This window comes from Myotis yumanensis, unplaced genomic scaffold, assembly GCF_028538775.1.
Source record: "Myotis yumanensis isolate MYYU_CA2020_CCGP unplaced genomic scaffold, mMyoYum1.0.hap1 SCAF_6, whole genome shotgun sequence".
NCBI lineage: Eukaryota > Metazoa > Chordata > Mammalia > Chiroptera > Vespertilionidae > Myotis > Myotis yumanensis.
In genome coordinates this window covers 86038107-86058449 of record NW_027223757.1, presented here as the reverse complement: position 1 = coordinate 86058449, position 20343 = coordinate 86038107, and the positions used below count along the sequence as shown (strand labels likewise).

At 56.3% G+C, this 20343-nt stretch overlaps 1 long non-coding RNA gene across 1 annotated transcript; it reads left to right on the top strand.

The window, feature by feature from the left end:
- The first annotated feature begins 18771 nt into the window (after positions 1–18771).
- On the top strand, positions 18772–19808 carry LOC139013222 (uncharacterized). Its single transcript, XR_011471951.1, has 2 exons — positions 18772–19186; positions 19401–19808. It is a non-coding gene; the product is annotated as an uncharacterized lncRNA (long non-coding RNA).
- Positions 19809–20343: the final 535 nt, after the last annotated feature.

The following is a 20343-nucleotide window of genomic DNA, read 5'->3' as shown; positions in this document are numbered from 1 at the left end:
ATCTCCTAGGAACAGAAAACCAGGCCCAGGAGAGGCCTAGGCTCCCAGGGGCAAGGAGGCTCATCCCTCTCCACTTCCTGCCTCTAGCGTGTGCCTGGCATACAGTAGGTGTTCATAAAGGCCTATTGGAATGAGTACAGTCCACACGGAGGATGGATGCTCCAGATAGGAGGCTTCTGTGGGGCCTGGAGGTCAGGAGGTTTGGGACTGCATCTGGATTGGGGCCAGAGCCAAGCGTCTCTCTCCCAGAAGCCTGAGGCTCCCCCAGGCTCCATGAGGGTTCACAGGGGACTGGAACTCAGGATCCGGGACCTTTTAGGTGCACAGGCTGTTCCTAGGGACTCTGCCAGGCCTCAGGGCTGGGGGTCTAGGGGGCTGGATCCAGTGAAGAGGAGTGAGCAGGCTGGAGGTGATGCCTGAGGTCAGGACTCCAAGCCGGCCACTGCTCTCTGCACCACTGTCCCTGACGGCAGAGGGGCAAATGCCTGCAACTTGGGCTTCCGAGTCTAGGAGAGGAGCCACGGAGACTGTGAGAGGCGCTGAGAGGTGAGGAGAGAGAGACCCACAGAGGCCTCTGGGGAGGGGAAGGAGGGTTACTGAGGAAGGAAGTCTGTGCTCTGGGCCAGCCAGGCCTCTGGCAGCAGCCCCACTAGGCCAGGGTCCCAGGGATTTATTGACTAATCCTCAAGTGACACACTCTCCCTGATCATTCTTTCCTGCTGCCTCCTCACACGAACCCATTGTCTCTGGACACCCCGGCCCAGGGCCTCTGCCACCCATCCACTTCCCGGGGCCATGGAGGTTCCTGGCCGCCTCCCTGGGCTTTGCTCTCTCCGCCTGAGGGTCCAGCTGCGGGGCCACCGGGCAGTGCCACGCGGGCACCTGGTAGCGCCTACTCAGCCCGAGGAGCTGCTGGTGAGCAGGGGTATGTGCCGGAGCTGCTGCCTCCGTGCTGGCTGATGCCATAGCTCCTGGAGTTTGAGGGGGAGGCAGCTGGCGAGTGGGGGCGTGTCCCCAAGGAAGTGGGTGTCAGGGTGCTGGGCGAGGGGCCAGAGGAAGGCCAAAGTCGAGGTTTTCACTGACCCGAGTGGCCGGGGGCAAAGGGAATTCATAAAATGTTTCTTTCTTCTTTAATGGCCGTTTCTCCCTATCTGAGGGCGCAGGGCAGGGAGGGAGTGAAGACCGGCCGCGGGGGCAGGGCAGGCCCTCCACAAGTGACACTTAATTCCTGGTCTGGACTGGGCCGGCGCTTGAAAGCAGCTAAATTAGCAAAACAGAAGTCAACTGTCGATTGCTTCATTGGAGGATTAAGTGTGATAAATGGGGGGTTTGTTCGCTCCCAGGTCCAGATGTTGTGTCTAAGTGAGGGTTTTTTTCAAGTTCTTTTTTTTTTTTTTTTTTTTTTACATTCTTGGCCCATGGCCCATATATATTTTGGATACTGCTGGGAGTATATAATATCATTGGAAAATGATGCGGTCTGCTAACCTTTTAAATAACATTTCCTCCCTCCTCTATTTTCTAATAGTTTGTTTTTCTTTCCATGTTTGCCTTTTATTGGGGGAAATTTTTTTTTGGAAATTAATGAGGCCCAAGTTTGGAGACCAAAATATATATATATATATATATATATATATATATATATATATATATATATATTTATTATTTTTTTTTAAAGGGAGTGTGAGAGGTGGAGGGGTGTGGAATAAGGCTGGTGCAGAGGGAGGGCTATCCTTTGTGTCTTTTAAAACTGTGCTGGTTTGATTTTTTTTTCTCTTTTTCTCCTCGGAGCTGCCGGTGCCCCTCCGCGGCGGGGCTGCAGGGCGACGCGCGGGCCGGGAGCCGGGACTCTCCGCCGCGCCCGGTGCCCGCTCGCCCTGCCCGGCCTCTGGGCTGCGCGCCGCGGGCCATTCCCTCCGAAGCCGGGCCCGACGTGAGAGGGGGCGGGGTGGGGGCGCCTCCTTCCTGAGTGAAACCTACGGAATCCGGCAGGAATTCGGGCCTCCCAGATTTAAGAAAACAAACAAAGGAAAGATTGTCAGAGAGGGGCCGCCAAGAGCCGCCGGGCCGCCACACTGCCCTCCGCACTCACCCTCGGGGCGCCCGGGATCTCCCGGCTGGGGCGGAACCCGAGGCTGGGGGGGCTCCCCCGGGTGGTCCCCGGTGGGCTTTCCTGCCCTGGGCCTCGGCCTGCCTGCCACCCCGCTCTCCCTGGGGGTGAAGGCCCCGGGGCGCAGGGAGAGGAGGGTACCCCTGGGGTGGCTGACTGTAGAGGAGCCCCCCTCCCCGCAGGAGTCTTTCTGATCATCCCCCTGCCCCGCGGCAGCCCCTCGCCGGCCCCAACCCGCACCCGCCCCGCAGCGTCCGAGTCTCCATGCGCGTTTGGGAACCAGCTCTGGACACTCTGGTTGCTTCGGGGGCCAGGGCTCCTCGCAGCCAGGACTAGGTCCCGGTGCGGCGGGCCCAGGCCCAGCTTCTCGGTCCAGGAAGCTTTATAAAAAGCGAGAACGTGAGAAGGAGGTTTTGTGAAACAAGAGAGATGACACCGTAACACAGCAGCGACCCAGCGGTGAACATGTGGGTCTCCAGGCCGGTCGCCCTCCCTCTCCCTTTCAGCGTTTCCTCCGAGTCTGGGCCTCTCTCCATTGTGCGATGGCACCAGCCAGCCTGGTTCTCTGCGGCCCCCCCCCACCCCCCCCCCCCCCCCCCGCCCGTGTGTCTCTCTCCGCTTCTTCCATCTCTGTCTTCTAAGTCTCAGTGAAGCTCAGTCTTCTGGGCCTCCCTTTGTCTCTGGAGCTCTTTTGGAAAAAGTCTCTGTCCCTGTCTGTCTGCCCCTCTCCGTGTCCTCTGTCTCTGAGTCTCTGTCTCTCTCTCTCTCTTTCCCCCTCCCCAGCCCCTCTGTTTCTCCACTTGGACCTTGAGTAGTTCAGAGGAGCGACCTGGGGCCGAGGCCGCGGGGAGGGCCTTGCCCGCGCGGAGGGAGCCTCGCGCCCGCGGCCCAAGGAGCGCGCGGCGCGAGGACGCGGCATCTGGAATTGCGCGGCGCTCACGGCCAAGGCCGATTGTTTAGTCTGCGCGGCGGGGAGGGCGGCCCGCGCGGTGGCCCCACATCTGGAGCCGCGGCCAGACGGCCCTGCTGGCGGCTGGCCGGGGTGCGTGTGCATTTTTAACTCTGGGATTTGCTGACAAGTTAAGAAGTCAGAAAGTCAGTGGCGGCGGGAACTGGCGAGGCGCACCAGAAAGGGAGGGGCAGGCCGAGGCCCTGGCGCACAAGCCAGGAGGAGACACGCTCTCACTCCCGGCGCGCACAGCCGCTAAGTGCGCTGGCCCAGCGTGGCTTTCCACAAACGTCCCCCACCCTCAGCTGCTGAACGCCAAGAAAAGTGTTGACTTTTCTTCCAGATTGCTTCCCTCCCCCGGCTTTATCCCCTCCCATTCCTCCTTCCTCTTCATTAATTAAATGTCTGAATTATCCCGAAATCCCACACTCCACCCCCACTGGTCAGAACTCCTAGGAGGCCGGCCGGCCCGCAGCCTCTGAGGGGGGAGCCCTGCTGGATCTCAGGGCTCCTATGCTTTGAACGAAGCACCCAGAGGCCCAGAGAGGCCCAGCGACTCGGTGGAGGTAACTCAGCACAGTTGAGTGGCAGAGCTAAGACCAGAGGTTAACTCTCTTGACCCCTAATAGGGCTCTTGGCACAGCTGCGGCTCCCTCTTGGGGCTGGTCCAGACCAATGAGCGTACTCACATACATGCCTTTGCTCTTCCATTCATTCATCTAACAAATATCCGCGGCACACAGCGTGCCAGGGTGGGGGAACGCGACTGTAAACAAGACAGTCATGTCCTTATGCTCAGAACTGATATTTGAGTGGAATAAACAGAGCTGTGGGGGAGAGGGAGACTTCATCGTGAACGTGAACGAGTACACTCTGCAAAGTTACCAAGGAACAGGGACAACACAGTTCATGTTTATTGAGCACTTACTATAAGCCAATCACCTTTCGGCCTTTTCATTTGCACTAACTCATCAGATCCCCATAATGGCCCCTACCTGGGCATGTCCCCCTTTGCAGATGGACAATCCGAGGCCCGGAGAGGTTAAGTAATTTGTCCAAGGCCACACATATCCTCAGGTGGTGGGGCTGAGGTGCAGATTCAGGTTTGACCCCAAAAGCAGATCTCCGGCATTGGGGTCCGGGGCCGCAGGTGAATGTCATGGTTATTCGGCATTGGGTGGGGGCATCCGATTCCTCCCAGCAACAAAACCAGTATTCACCGGCCTCTGCCGGAGCGATCATCACCAGCACGTGTGTGCGGCTCCCCTTTCTGTAAGTCCGGCCACCTTTAATCTGCACCACACCTTAGAGATGTAAGCATCATTGTCATCTCCACTTCCTCGTCTGGAAACTGAGGCCCGCCAAGGCCCCGAAACCTTCTCTGGAACAGGGAGTTCCTTTTCTCTTCAAGTTTGGTCTGATTTTTTTTTTCTTGTTTTCTTTTCCATGGAAACAGCCCTCAGCACCCACCCTCATCCCCAGGGAATAGTGACTACATCGTGCCCTCTCTTGGCCTCCGTATCCTCCCTTTTGAGATGGGAGGTCTGAGGCCGAGCAGATGTACTTTGCTTGGGCGGGAGACTCCTTTGCGAATTTGCTGGAAGCTCCAGCTCACCACCTTAGGACAGTTTCCACGCCCACAGAAACCCACACACTCACTTTTACGAGTCTTTTCGGGAGGTGGAGGGACTTCTCAAGCTGATCCGCGGGCATCCTGGGGATTCCAAGACCGCCAAGTGAAGAATTTCTGTCCTGAGTGGTTTCTATACTCACCAGCCCTTGGCAACCCCGCTGCTGACTTAGAAGTAAGGAACCGCAGCGCATCCCTCCGATGCCCTCGGATCCCTCTGGGATTCTTTCCACTGAGGAGTCAGCAACTTGAAGCCCTCGGTCTTTTTTCTCTCTGGAGGCTTTCTTTACCTTTGGAGTTGTCAGGGGACTGGAAGAGGTGGGAGGCATCCCGGTAGGGCCAGGGGCACATGCTTGTGTGTTCTGACCACAGACGGTGTGTAACTAGGGTGCCACTGGGCTCCTCCCACTTAGATGCCACCTGGATAGGGAGACCTGCCCCCCAACCCCATCATCACAAGCCACACCTTACCTGCTCTGAGTGGTGGCTCCAGCTTATCACAAGAGGCCTATAGGGTAGCAGAGAAGGTGGCAACGTCCCACTCTTACAGAAGGAGATGAGGCCCAGAGTGGTCATGTTCTTTTCTTAAGTATATTTTTATTGATTTCAGAGAGGAAGGGAGAGGGAAAGAGAGATAGAAACGTCAGTGATGAGAGAATCATCGATCGGCTGCCTCCTGCACTCCCCACACTGGAGATCGAGCCCGCACCCGGGCATGTGCCCTGACCGGGAATGGAACCGTGACCTCCTGGTTCATAGGTGGCCGCTCAACTACTGAGCCACGGCGGCCGGGCCAGAGTGGTCATGGTCTTGCTCAGCATCACACAATGAGTTCAAAACTGAGCAGTGGGGAGAGCCCAGGTTTTCTCGGCTCTGAGCTCAAACCTCCTTTGGCCACAAATAATGATGGTTTGCCTACTGCGTGCAAAACTGTGCTGGAGGCTGGGAGATAGGCAAGGGCAGGCTTCAGCAGAGGAGGCGACTGATGCCTCACCTCATGCCCCCTGGGCCAGCCTCTCAGTTCATCTGCTGCTGTGATGGCCAGGGGACCATGAGCCTGGAATTGCCCGCCCCAACCAGCCTTTCTGCTTCTCACCTCACAGTTTCTCTAGTGCTGGGCCTACGGGAGCTGTGCTCAGCCCACAGGGCAGCTCAGAAGTGCCAGGGGTTTATGGTCCCAGGGACAGCCCTCAACTAAAGAGAGGCAGGAGTGGGTGGATAAAGGCTCAGTGGGCGGAGCAATTCTATGATGTGTCCTCACACTTCCCCAGCAAGTCCCATCACCCAGAGATGAACTCTCTCATTAACCACCCTTCATTACCTGCTTTTCTTCCCTTCCCAGCTCATTTGTTCATGCCCCCCCCCCTCCCCCAGCTTCCAGGGACCACCTTCCAAATAAACTACATGCACTCAAGTTCTGGTCTCAAAATGTCTTCAGAGGACCCAAACTAGGACCAGCCCTCTCCCACCCCACCCCACCCCAAACACACACACGTGCACACGCATGCATGCACAAACACACACACACACATACACACACACACAGGTCTCTTTGAAAAGGCTGGGCATAGAGAAGCGTGCTACCCAGTCACGTCTGGGTGGCACCAATAGTAAATGCTGACAAGCACGGAGCTCTGAGACTGTGCCCCGTTCTGCACTCACTTCATTCAACTTCACAGCCATCCCATAATGATACCGATTTTACAGGGTAAGAACGTGAGGCTGACAGATTAACCTGCCGCAGGTCCCTCTGTTTAGCGGTAGAGCCAGGCTGTGCGCTCAGACCTGTCCACCGTGAAGCAGCTGTCTCATACTGACCACACTGGGTTCCCGGGGCCAGTGTGGAAGGAATGGAGCCCAGAGAGGTCCATGAGGGCCAGGGGTGGGGAGGTTTCCTGGAGGGGGTGGGGCTTGGCTTGGGCTTGAAGGCCTGGGTAGGCTCTAACTGGCCAGAGGGAAGAAGAGAAAGTTCTGGGCAGAGGGTGAAGAAGTTTGAAAACAACAGGGAGGAGCTGGGTCTGGCTGCCCAGGGCTGTGTGTCTGGGAACTCAGCAGGTTGAGGCCTGAACATCAGCCCAGGGGGGTGGCCTCCTCCCTTCCCCTCCCCAAAGCAGCCTGTGTCAGAGAGGCCTCACCTGGAGCCATCTGCAGGCCCCGGGGGAGGCGGAGGTTAGGGACTGGCCAGAAAAGTCCTGCTCAGGTGTGGGCTGCAGAGGGTTCCCACCTGGCCGGTCCCCTGTTTCCTGGCCAAGCACCCCTGGACGCAGGCGCTCCCATGTAGTAAACAGATGTGTAGAGCAACCATTTCCATTTAAAGCTCTGCAGACCGAGGGGAGGAGGGCCTGCAGGCCATCTGGGCCCTTGTTTGGCAATGTTTGTGCTCACAACAAACCTGATAGACAGAGATTTATCGCCGTTTAAATTAGCTGGGGTTGGTTCCTGTCTGCGTTTCCACCACAGCCCCTCCCCACCCCCACCCCCACAGACACTGCAGATTTACGGTGAGTGGGAGGGCCGGGGGCTCAGGGAAAGGGAAGGGAGGAGGCTAGAGCAAGGTGCGGGCTTGGAGCAGGGGGTGGGATGGCCAGGAATGATCCAGCAACAGAGACAGGACTGAGGGACAGTGCATCTCTGTGTGTGTGTGTGTGTGTGTGTGTGTGTGAGGGAGTGGCCGAAAGACACCTGCAACAACACTCCCCACACACCCACACACACAGCTCATAGTCACCCTAACTGTTGAGCATAGGGGCGGTGACCTGCTAGGCCGCCACTACCCGGGCGCGGGCAGAAGCCAGCGGGGATGCACAGCTTTGGCAATCAGGGTCCGCTGGGGTCTGCACAGGCTCATGCAGCGTTCCGCACGGTGAGACGCTCTCTGGGCTTTCTGTACGTGACCTCGGCTCACGCTGCACACAGCACTCTGACACTGTGGACACGGTGATTACTCTGTGCCCTCGGTGCCGGCTCCTTCGCTCCCCTCACGGCAGCCTCTTCCTCCTCCTGCAGGAAGGGGGCCCAGACTTGTGTTCCCAACTATTGCAGAAATGATCCTCACCCCTAGATGTTTCTGGGGTCCCCTTTCGTGGGTCCTTCCCCCCTCCTCGCAGACAGGACTCGCCGTTCCAGCCAGGCTGGCTCTGTGCCCACATGGCTTTGCCCGCCCCAGTCTCTGCATCTTTCCTCACGTCCTGCCTGATCTGCCCTCCCCACACGTGAAGTCCTCTGGCCTTCAAGCCCATCGCGACTTCCCCACGAGGCCGGTCCCGAGCTCCTTCCGTGTGGCTCGGGCCTCACAGTCAGAGACACCTAGGTGCCCTGGGGAAGCATCTGACAAGAAGAGGAAGACACAGGCCAGGGGCCTAGGAACCCTGGCTGGGATTTCATTAGAAATGCAGATCCTGTTGTTAAGAGGAAAATCAAGATTTCATCCAGTGATCAATCCCAACTTCCTCATCTTATGGATGAGAAACCAAAACCTGGGAGCAGGGGCCTCAAGAATATGCAAGTGAGTTGCTTGGCAAAGCTTCCAAGGAATGAGAGGATGTAGACGGTGGCGTTGAAGAGACAGAGAACAGGGGAGCTGCCCGAACATCAGACAGCCCTGGTGGGGGGTCGGAAGGGGCCCAGGGGGGGGACTCTGAAAGTGGGAAGAGAAAGATCTGGCACCAAAACCAACTTGGACTCTTCCTGCCGGGAGCTGGTCCTCAGCTTGGCGTAAACCGCCTCACAGGGCCATTTTATGTGATGGTGATGACAAATCTGTTACAGCACTGACGACAGGGCAGGCACACACTGCAGCTTCCCCCGGGACCTGGGAGGTAGGGGTAATGGGGGTTATTATCACTGTCCGGTCCTGCAAGAAAGGGCCTGGAGCCCTGAGGGCTAAGTAACCAGCCCAGGCCACTCCATCCTAAAGAGTCAGCCTGGGTCCAGCTCCCAACCCCCAGCCCTGCCCAGGCCTCACCAGCCACAGGCCCCTGCAGTCCCCGACCAACCCTTCCCCTGGGGTCACACCAAGTCCACATTTCTCACTATCAGGCTGGGATCTGATTCTCTCTCCAGCTCCGTGGAAATTACCAAGGCCCAGGGGCCAGGGATGGGGGTGCGGGAGGGAGAGTGAATTGGCAAATAAGACAGGATCCTGGCCTGGGGAGTTTTCCACTCACCCCTTCTGGACCAGGCAAAGGTACAAAAAAAACCCCAAAAAACCCAATATGGAGACCCACATTCCATAGGTCTAAATACTTAAGAGGTATAAATCCAGTTAACAAACTGTTAAGTAAAATATGTTGTATGCTCCCATGCTGGCACATACGCCTTCTAAAAATCTAGAAGGCCTGGCTCAAATATCCATTTCTCAGTTCACAGGGAGGAACTGCCTCTTGCCCCCAGCCCCTGCCCCTGGGCGGCCCGCCTTCCCTTCCCACCCCCGGCTCCACCTGAGCCGTGAAGAGCTTGAGGAGCACACGCGTGCCACCCCGTCCGCACGCACAAGCTCTCTGCACATCCCCTGCGTTCAGCTCTGGGAGAGGAAGCACAGGTTGGCCCTGGGGAGGTGGCCTGCACGGGTTGCACACGAGAATTTCGGGGCCCTGGGTATCTGAAGAATGATCTGGAAGGAAGGGGGCTCCCAGTGGGCTCTACGGGCTCCTTGCCCTGTGAGGAGGCCCAGAGGAGGGCCCTAAGTAACCCCCCCCCACCCACTCCCACCTCCAGCACACCCAGGCTAGAGGCCCTGGAGCTGAACATGGGTCCCTCTTCGGTCCTGCCGCCTTCCGCTCCCTTTATCCCATCAGCCAACGTCTGACCATTTCGGTGACTTCCTTTTCTAAACATGCCTCCGAGCCCCATCACAGCTCCTGCAGCTCAGGCCTCTCTCATCTGTCATGGGGTCCCCATAGCAGCCCTCAGTCCTGCCCTCCCTTTCTCCGCAGCCAAAACGATCTTTCTCCAGCACAAATCGGATCACACAGGGGCAGGCTTGACATCCTCTGTGGCTCCCTGCTACCCAAACCCTTCAAGTGGCTCCTGGCCCTTGGTGTTCACCCCCCCCCCCTCCCGCCCCTCCAGCCCCACCCACACCGTGCCCTGTCTCTAAGTCGCGCCCTGGCTCATCTACGCTGACCCTTGGCCCCTGCAACATGGAGGCAGCCACCCCAGCTCCTGCTGTCCCCTCTGGCCTATCTCCCGTCTCCTCTCTGGGCCAGTTCTTCGTCATTTAAGATTCAGTCTGTGATCAAACCTCCAGCAATCCTTTCTTGTCAACAGCCTGGCCCTGTCTCCAGGTCCACCAGGGGTTCCTAACTTGTGCTTTCATAACAGAGTGTCTGCACTGTATTATAATGATCTCTTCCCAGTGCCCCAGCCCAAACCATCTCCATCTCTCCCTGGACTACTGCAGTAGCCTCCTAACTGGTCTCCATGCTGTTCCTCCTGCCCTCAGTCCTAGCTGTCCGAAGCCAGCCTTCTAAAGCCTATGCTTGCTCCTGTCACCCCTGTTCAATATCCCCAGGGGCTCCCATCTCACCCTAAAATCCAAAGACCTTGCTAAGACTGCAGCCCCATTGTCGGGGGGGGGGGGGGGGGGGACGGGCCGCTGGTCCCTCTGACTCATTTCCCCATCTCTCCCCCTCGCTCATTCTCCTCCAGTCACATGGCCTCCCATTCCTCCTTGAGCCCAGGGGCAGCTCTGCCTCTGGGCCTGGGTGCAGGCTCTTCCCTCCCTTCACTCCGGTCTCTGCTGAAATGTCCCACCTCCAAGACCCTCCTCCTCCCCCACTTTGTTTCCCTCCATGCTTCTCCGCCTGGCAGATCATCCACCACTTTGCTTAGGCATCACCGCCTGCCTCTCCTCCAACGATGCAAGCTCCGTGAACTGGGGACTTCATCTGTTTTGTTCACCTCAACATCCTGGAACAGCAGCTGGCACATAATAGGTGCTCAACAAATATTTGGCAAAGAAATGAACAAATCTGTTTATGTTTCCATGTTCCAACTAAAGCATGTCATTCTCAGAGCAGGATCCTTGGCTCATCAATTCCTTTGTCTGTCTCCCCGCCCTCTCCCCCGCCCCCCCCCCCCCCCCCCCGCCCCCAAGCCTGGTGCTGGGCACAGACGGAGGGTAGGGGGTGCTGCGTTTGGATGGTGAGAGTGGAGGCAAGCGCACAGCACACAAAGAGGCACAGAGGAGGGCTGGGCTCGGGGAGGCGGGGTTAGATGATGGAGGCCCTGGAAGGCTGCAGGGAGGAGGTGACTGTATCTGATATACAGCAGTACAAGGTCTCTTGGGCCAGAGAGAATTTTAAACAGGAACCAGGATGTGAGGAAAGAGCCATGCGGAAGGCACAGAGAGATGGGGCTGACTAGGAGAGTGCGAAAGCTCCTGGTGCCCCCTCGCCAAAGATGCCAGGGGAACGGCATCATCCTTGAGTCAGGCAGCTTGGGCTTTGCCCTCTGAGGCGCCTGGACCTGCTTGCCTGGGGTTAATCACTTTCTAACTCTGAACACTGTTCGTGAAGATGCTGGGAATGGCATGGGAGGGTATATGAGAGGAGGATTATATGTAAGGGACTTCCTAGGGGCAAGGGGTCAGGGACAGGGGATGACAGCGCCTCTGCCAGCTGGGGACAGTCGAAGGCCTCTTTCCGGCATCACCTCTGGCCCTGGTCCTCGTCACCCAAAAAAGCTGGGGAAACAGGGCGACAGAGTGTCTCGGGTCTCTTCTCCTCCTGGTCCCCTCAACAGGCTTTACTCTGGGTCAGTTGGAGCCTGAAGTGGCTTTTAAGCAATTAGACTGAGCGCCGGGCACTTGCAAATCTAATTGTTTCAAAAGCCCTTGAAGGGTTTGAGTCTGAGCTCTTAAAATGCCTGAGAAGAGGGAACCAGTGCTGTGGGAGGTGTAGAAGCTCTGGCTTCGCTTCCCCAACCCGCGGCAGTTCTGCTATCCCTCCTCTCAGGGTTGAGGGAGGGGCCCGTTCAGGGCAGAAGCGCCCCTCCCCCAGGCTCTAAAGCAGCGGTTCTCAACTTGTGGGTCGCGACCCCTTTGGCGGTCGAACGACCCTTTCACAGGGGTCGCCTGAGACCATCCTGCATATCAGATATGTACATTATGATTCATAACAGTAGCAACATTACAGTTATGAAGTAGCAACGAAAATAATTTTATGGTTGGGTCACAACATGAGGAACTGTGTTTAAAGGGCCAGAAGGTTGAGAACCACTGCAAAGGCTGCTGCTCTCCCCCAGAACTACTTCAGGTCTCCAAATAGCTGTCAATCAAATTCAATGCTCCCCCTCCCCCAGCTGAGGGGATGAGACCTAGGGCTGTCCAGTAGTCAGACCCCTCGCCATGGGCAAAGCATCTCCCTACACCCCAGCAAACATGTCAGCAGCTTCCTGTGATCGCACACCTGACCTCAGAGAGCCCAGCTGTCCAGGGAGGGAGAGAAGACCGGCTTCAGGAGAGCAGAGACGCAAGGGAAGGGAAGCCTAAGAGAGGTGCAAATGCTGGGAGCTCTGGGGACAGAGGGGGAGGTGGGCCCAGAACTGGATAAGACAGTGGTTCTCAACCTGGGCTGCACATTAGAATCACCTGGGAATCTTTTTAAAATCCTGATTTCTGGGCCTCATCCTCCGGAAATTCTGTTTCTTTGTTATGGGGTGGGTCCACAACATTAGTGACAAAGAAACAGAATTTCCGGAGGATGAGGCCCAGAAATCAGGATTTTAAAAAGATTCCCAGGTGATTCTAATGTGCAGCCAAGGTGGAGAACCACTGGGATAAGAGAACTGGGAAAGGCTCCACAGAGGAGGCGGCATCTGAGCTGACCCTGAAGGGTGGGTAGGATTTTGCAGGTCAAGTTCACCATGAGTCTAGGGAATGCAGATCATGGGAGGGTGGAGGACCCTGAGGACCACCATCCGCCCCACTGTGTTCTGACTGCTTCCTTGCCTGTAGAATGGATCACTGAACTCACTTCAGAGTTCCACGGGGGAGCTTCGCACCATTTCAGGGGGTGAGGGGGGTGGGTGTGCAGGGCCCAGCCACCCTCCTCACTTCAACCAGAGCTACAAGGCGTAGCTGCTTTCTATTTTGCATTTCAGTGTAAATTAAGTTTAAGAAAAGGCTGTGCCCTTTGAAGCCACTCTGCCCTTTGTAAATACTGGAGTAGGTGATTCCTTGAGCCCCTCCCAGCTCTGAGCTCAGAGTCTTCCCCTAACACAGTGGTTCTCCACCTTGGCTGCACATTAGAATCACCTGGGAATCTTTTTAAAATCCTGATTTCTGGGCCTCATCCTCCGGAAATTCTGTTTCTTTGTCACTAATGTTGTGGACCCACCCCATAACAAAGAAACAGAATTTACGGAGGATGAGGCCCAGAAATCAGGATTTTAAAAAGATTCCCAGGTGATTCTAATGTGCAGCCAAGGTTGAGAACCACTGACCTAACAGCTCACAGTTAGCCCTTCTCCACTGAGGGGAGAGAGAGAGAGAGAGAGAGAGAGAGAGAGAGAGAGAGAGAGGAATCCAGAGACCCTGATCACCAATGGCCCTCTTTGGAAATTCCACCCAAGGCCTGGTGCCCCCTAGGCTCCTGCCCAGCTGTCCGGAGGAGCTCGGCCCCATGGCCACACAGAATAAACTGAAGATCCGCCATCAGAGCACCTCCCTTTTCACTTAAAGCAAAGTCCCCCCCAACTCTTTTCATGAGGATGCATTACCTTTCCCTTCACTGAATTGTGAAAAAGCGTTTGGATCGCTGCCACGGTATCTACATGTTGGGTAAGAGGGTGGAGGTGTCATTGCCGGCAAAGGCCAGAGCTTGGACAGCAGCCCACCAAACAGCGCGGCGATGTGCGGGCTGAGGCCTGCGGAGGGGGTGGAGGGTCCTCGGCAACGCCAAAGGAAATTGTTGAGTAAAGCAAAGAATGAATGGACAAACAAAGAGGCCACTGCCAAAGCGCACTTCTCCCCGGGAAGGGTCACTTTAGAAGCTGTTATCAGTCGTGTTTACCTTGGTGTGAATGAAGTGTCTTAGTGCAGCGTTGCTAGGGGGGAAGGAAAGGTTTGCAAAACTGGGTGTCATAAGAAATAACACGAAAAAGAAAGGTGAGGAGTGCAAGCAGACCGAGCACATGGCTTTGTCCTAGCCTGGACTACCTCCTGCCTCCCCCCCCCCCCCCCCACCCCGCCCCCCTTCCTCACACGCTCCCCTTTTCTTCCCTGGAAGCTGGGCCCAACTCAGGGCCCAGGTGCTGAAAGGTGCTTTCAGGGTGAGGGGAAAGGTATTTGGCCCAGAGCAAGGGGGTGGGGGTGGCGGGAGAGGGAGGGTGTCAGTCTGTGCCATTGTGAGGGTGGTGGCCGCTGAGTGTAAACACGGAGGAGGGGCCGTGGCTTCCGGCCTGGGCTACGGGCAGGAAGGAGTGGAAATTCCTACCTGCCGTTTGCTCCCGTCCCCACCTGCCCCACAGCCCCTCCACGTCACACAAAAGCACAGACTGCAGTCAGTAGAGGCTTTGCAATGACACCCACCCCACCCAGGGTCCCTGCCCTTAGGGGGCCCCAGGACAGGCCATGGCTCCAGCCTTCAGGCCTGGACCCCAGGAGGCCCCCACTCTCAGAGGCCTCTGGCCTGGCCCCAATCTCCTTTTAGGAGCAGCTTTTTCTATCTACAAAAGCCCAGGTAAGTTTAGAAAAAGCCCAAAATAAAACCTGTCCTGGGTCTTCCCATTCCTGGGTTGAGAAGTCAGGTGTGTGACTTGGAACAGATCACTTCGCCTTTCTGGATTTCAGTGTCTTCCTCCACGGGCAAGATAAGTGTGAAGACGGCCGGAAACGCGCAGAGCACCCTTCAAGGGTCACGAATAAATATTAGGCCATTTAGCGTGGGGTCCAATCCTGCCTCCTCCTCCCACAGGCTGGATGGTCTTGGGCAAGTTACTAAGTTCTCGGTGCCTTGGTTTTCTCATCAGAAGTGCTCACGTGACCTACCTCAAAGCTTTAGCAGGTGGATTACAGGAGATAATGTATGCGAACCACCCAGCCCAGGCCCCCACAGGTGGCTGAGGTTTGTTCTCTGTTACTGTGCAGTAGTTCCCCCTTATCTGCTGTTTCACTTCCCACAGTTTCAGCTACCCGTGGTCTAACGAGGCCTGAAATATTACATGGAAAATTCCAGAAATAAACAATTCATACGTTTTAAATTCCTCGCTGTTCTGAGCGGTGTGATGAAATCTCGAGATGTCTCGCTCTGTCCCACCGGGGCATGAATCATCCCTTTGTCCGGCATCTCCACACTGTATACACTGCCCGCCCGTTAGTCACTCAGCAGCCGTCTCTGTTGTTGGAGAGAGAGACCACATTCGCATAACTGATTACAGTATACTGTTAGAATGTCCTGTTTTATTGTTAGTTAGTGTTGTTCGTCTCTTCCTGTGTGCCTAACTTATTTTATTTTTTAAATATATATTTTATTGATTCCCCACAGAGAGGAAGGGAGAGAGATGAGAGTTAGAAACATCGATGAGAGAGAAACATTGAGAGAGAAACATCGAGCAGCTGCCTCCTGCACACCTCCCAATGGGGATGTGCCCGCAACCAAGGCACACACCCCTGACCGGAATCGAACCCGGGACCCTCCGGTCCCCAGGCCGATGCTCTATCCACTGAGCCAAACCGGCCACGGCCTGTGTGCCTAATTTAAAAGCTAAACTATATCATAGGCATATATTGGAAAACACACAGTATATATAGGGTTTGGTGCTACCTGTGGTTTCAAATATCCACGGGGGGGTGGGTGGGGGGTCTTGAAACGTGTCCCTGTGAATAAGGGGGGACTTCTACTGTATTTCCTCAAACCTAAGATGATAAGGTGTGCGTGACTCTGTCCCACGAGGAACGGATTGGGAGACACATCTCAGACTCCAGAGACGCGTGCGCCTTCGTGTTGATGAGATACTTTATTATCGGGAGGACGAGGAGGGGGGCAGCGAGAGAGTGCGTCTCTATAAAAGCAGCTCTCCACTCGGGATGCATTTCAGAATCCGATGCCCAGACTGCATCCCACTTAAACCCAGACCTCTGGGGGGAAGGGGGCCCAGTAATTCATCTGTGCCTTGGTTGCCCCATCTGCAAAGCTGGGATAATTCTAGAATCTGCTTCTAGGGCTGTTGTGTTGAATGAGTGATTTAGAACGGTGCCAGGCCCACAGAAATGCTGAAATCCATGTTAATGATTACTCAACCCTGTACCCCAGGTCCTGGCATATGCTAGGTGTTTCCTAAATGTTGGTCAAAAGCAGGAGTAAATACATTGTCACATGGCTGCTGCCCTGCCCTCCCCCCACCAGCTAGGAGAGGCCCACTCTGGCCTCTGGCCAGGGTGTGGGGGCCCAAGAAGAGGCTTACCTGCCCCAGAGCCTGGGGTCCAAAGTTCAGGGAAGCCCCACCCTTCCCCAGCACCGTGCCCCACCCCCAGGCTGCCCTCGGTGGGGTGGGCACTGCGGGGAGGGCCCTGCCAAGACCTCATGGAGTCGGTGACGAGAACCAAACTTCTCCCCCAGCCTCCACCCCTCCCCTGTTCTGCTTTCCTTGTTTTCTTTTCCATAAAGATTAGTCTGTGTTGCTCCTCTATCAAGGCCCGGAGGATAAACATGTGGTCCGGAGGCAGAGAAAGCCCAGGCTCGAAGGCCCCTGGCTGCCCCCACCCCAGCAGCGTAAACCCAGGGCTTTTAAGCAAGGAATGGTTTTCAGTAAATCTCTCCTATCAGCAGAAACCTTTGAAAGAGTTTGTTTAAAGGCCAGGGAGATAAACAGCAAGGAGAAGTGTTTGTTTAAGATGTATGTTCTGTGTGGGCACTCTGGGGCCCGGATTCACATCTGAGGGAGAAGAGCCTCTCAGAGTCTGGGGTGCGGGCCTCCCAGGGGCTCCCGGGGCCCTGGGTGTGGACTCCAGCCCCGCAGGAACCCAGTCCTGGGGGGGACGGGGGAAGGGCAGGGAGCTGGACTGCACCTGTGGGCCCCTCCCAGGCTGGGGTGGGGATGGGGGCGGGGGTGAACGTTGCTGCAGGAAGGGGAAGGAGCCTTCCTCACCCTGTTAGGAGGGAAGGGGCCCCAGGAGGATCTGCTGGTTGGTCTGCAGGCAGAAAGCCCCCAGGAAGCCAGCTGCCTCACACCCCCCACTCAAAATTCAGAACAAGGGCCTGGCTCCGGGCCCTGCCGTGGCTCTGTACTCAGCAGCCCGACATGAATGAGAGCTTGACTCGGTATTGCCTGCTCCATGAACGTGGACAAGCCACCTAACCCATCACTAGAGCCCGAGGTCCTTTCTGTTGTGCAAATACCATGCCGCCGCAAAGGGCTTTAAGTACTCTTCCCTCCACTGGACAAACATGCACGGCTGCGTATCAGACACTGGTCTGAGTGCTTAGGGGGCGACAGAAAACACAGCCAGCAAAGTCTGCCCTTTGGGAGCCTAAAGTAAGGGAACTAGACAATGAACCTAGGAATGGGTGAAGTCTACGTTAGAAGGGGTTAGAGCTGTGGAAAGAAGCAGAAAGGGTAGAGGAACTGGGGAAAGAAGCTGGTCTCTGAAGCAGATCCAGATCTCTGAGGACAGAGGGGTCCCAGGGAGCTCTGGGCCAGGGCAAGGCCTGGAGAGCTGAGTGACATGCCCTCTGTCCCCCACACAACAAGGGCCCTGGAGCCTGGGCCTGCAGTCAGAAAAAGAGCTGGCGTTGTTGTCGACGCAATTACTGAGGGCAGGAGGGCTTCCCGGAGGAAGCAGGACTTGAGCCGAGTTTCCCCCAGAATTCCTTCCCCTGCCCAGGAGAGAGGAGAGACAGTGTCTCCGGAGCGAAGCCCCTTAAGGTGAGGAGACAGGTAGACCAGGGACGGAGCTCACGGTACCCGAGGGGCCTGGGGCAAAGGCAGCTGGATTCTCAAGGAAAGGCCTCAGCCGGAGTCATCGGGACAAGTGATTGCAGCTTCCTGGGCCGCTCTGTCCTCGACAGTAAAGTGGGAAGGACATATCCTGCCCTCACGGGGTGCTTGGGAAGAGGAAAGTGAGACGGGGCCCAAGGTTCTGGGTTCCAACCCCGGTCGGGGCACATGCAAGAATCACCCAATGGATGCATAACCCAGTGGAACGACTCGATGTTTCTCTCTCTCTCTCTCTCTCTCTCTCTCTCTCTCTCTCTCTCTCTGGAGCACAGTAGATGCTCAGTAAGTGTTGGATTTGTGTTTCGGGCCCTCCCTCGCCCTTTCAGACTCCTTCTGGCTCTTCCATAAGAGGGTGAATGGAAAGGTGATAGGCCCACCGGGTCCCAGAGTGGAAGATGTTGGACAGCTGAGCTTTGTCTTCATGTAGCTGAAAGGCAGTTTCACCAGAGAAAGCGTAAATTTGTTCCTGGGCTCCAAAGGGAAGGTGGGCATTTCAGGGAACAGCTGTTCAGTCTGCTCAGGAGGAGCTGCTCCGGGACCAGGGGCAAAGTGGCCCTCTTTAGAGGTGTGCCCTCCTGCCCATGGTCCCGTGAGCAGAGGCGCTGGGTTTGCAGTAGAGGCTGAGCAGAGGGGACCCCTGCTCTGGGAGGAGTTTGACCTGCTGGCTTGGGGTCCCTCCCAGCTGTGAGATTTGGGGATCTACTTCCATTCCTCCCCAGGCTCCACAGTCCATGGCAATGTGTCCGCACACCAGACTTTCTCCAGCACCTCGTGCAGACTTGCCTGGCCTGTGTGCCCAGTGTTCTGCCATGTGACAGGCCAGCAGGTCCGACAGATGAGTCCGCGCTAGGTTTGCAGTGGTCCCCGATGAGCATGCTAGCCCTGCAGGTAACCCAGGGGCAGTGTAATGGGGTCCAGGCTGTGTTAGCTGGACAGCAGGAGCACCGGTGACACACAGGCACTGGGAGAGAGACCCAGGGACGGATCCGGATCCGTTTGGGGAAATACGCCTGAGTGGCTTATCAGATAGTCCCCAGTGCCCTCCAAACCACACCCACAATAAGAGTAAATGTAGCTAAGATCACAGACCGTGGCTCAGAGATTTAAAGAGCCCGACTGCCCAGCTCCACCTCTCCCCGTGAACCCGCTGAAGTACCAGGGGACCCTGGCACCTTCTCCCTGCCCCACACACGCCGTGCCAAGGAGAACCCGCTTGCCTGGCAGCTGGGAGCCACACTCTTCTTCTAAAGCTTCTGCATCTCCTTTCCCTCCTCCTCCACCCCCGCATCCCCAAAAGGATGATGCCCCTTCTGTTGAGTACACAGCCTGTAATTTTGCTGTCAGATCTCAGCCAGGAGGTCAGTGTTGTGACTGACTGTTTAAGGATCGCTCCCTTAGGGTAATTACACTAAATTCCCTTCTGAAGGACAGCTCTCTCTGGATAGAATGAGAGAAAGCCCGCAGCCCCCATTCACGGGAATCTGTGATTCCTGTCGTTGTCACGGGCACCCTGGCAGCAGGGCGACACATCAAGGAGCTCCAGCTACTCTGCCCAGAGGTGAGTCTTCGGGGTGGCAGGACCCAGGTGTGTGTGGGGGCGGGGTGCAGTGGTGGGTGGTCCCGCAGCAAGCGGGGAGGGGTCAGGGGGGCCACACTGGGAGCACCTTCATTCTGAGCCGGCCGGCCCTGAACTGGGAAAGCAGCAAGGCCCCTGCTGCCATCCACCCGTGAGAGGAGACCCTGGGGCATTCACGCATTCCTTTGTTTAACAGGTTGGCTTTGAGCGCCCATCACCTGCCCTGCTCTGTGCCAGGCACTGAAGGGGGACCCCGCAAAGGGCAGCAGCCCCCTCTGGAAAGAGCTGGAGGGCTGGAGCTACACAAAGCACTGGCACCGAGAGGCGGGTTAGAATCCAAGCCCCTCCACCCCCAGGCCCCTTCAGAGGGGCAACGCCCTGGCCCTGGTCCCCACCCGCCCCTGGGAAGATGGGAGAAATGGCCAAGACCTTCCCAATCTCATACCCCGGCACCCAGCAGCCCCTGCACTCACACTCCTCCCACCCCAGGGAGACCCCGGCGAGAGTTGGGGAGTCACTCACCCACGACAAACAGTTAAAAGGAAGAAAGCGGGTCTGGCGATATCAATGCACTTTGATAACAATAAACTCTGCTTTTAATTTATGCTAATGTGTAGGGCTGTGGTGACAGTAAGAACTAAATTACAGAGTGGCTTTCGAGCTGGTAATTATCCCTCCATTTTTCGCTGCTCGGGAAGATGGACACACAATTATGCTCTCTTGCTGTATATTAATACAGATTCTTGACATCTTCAGCAGACCTAGCGCTGTCATCCAGCTTTTTGTCTCCTTTAATTGAAAATTAATGGTTACTGGGTTGCCACGGAAACAGAGGCCACGGACGCCAGTGGCGCTCATGTCTCACTGAGGGACTGGCGGCTTTAGGAGTCCGGAATGACCTTGAAAGTTAAAAGAAAAAAAAACTTAAAAAAGAAGGGGAGAGGAGGGGAAGTGAGGACAGGAGGGTGGGAGAGTGTGGGAGCTGAGGAGAGGAGGGAGGGAGGGAGGGAGGGAGGGAGGGAGGGAGAAGGGGAAAAAGGATAAAAATTTAAAACCAGAAAATTTGCAGGAGGCTGGATGCTTGAGGAGAGAAATTAAATTAAATTAGTAAGTTTTACCTCTCAATTTTTGTCTCTTAA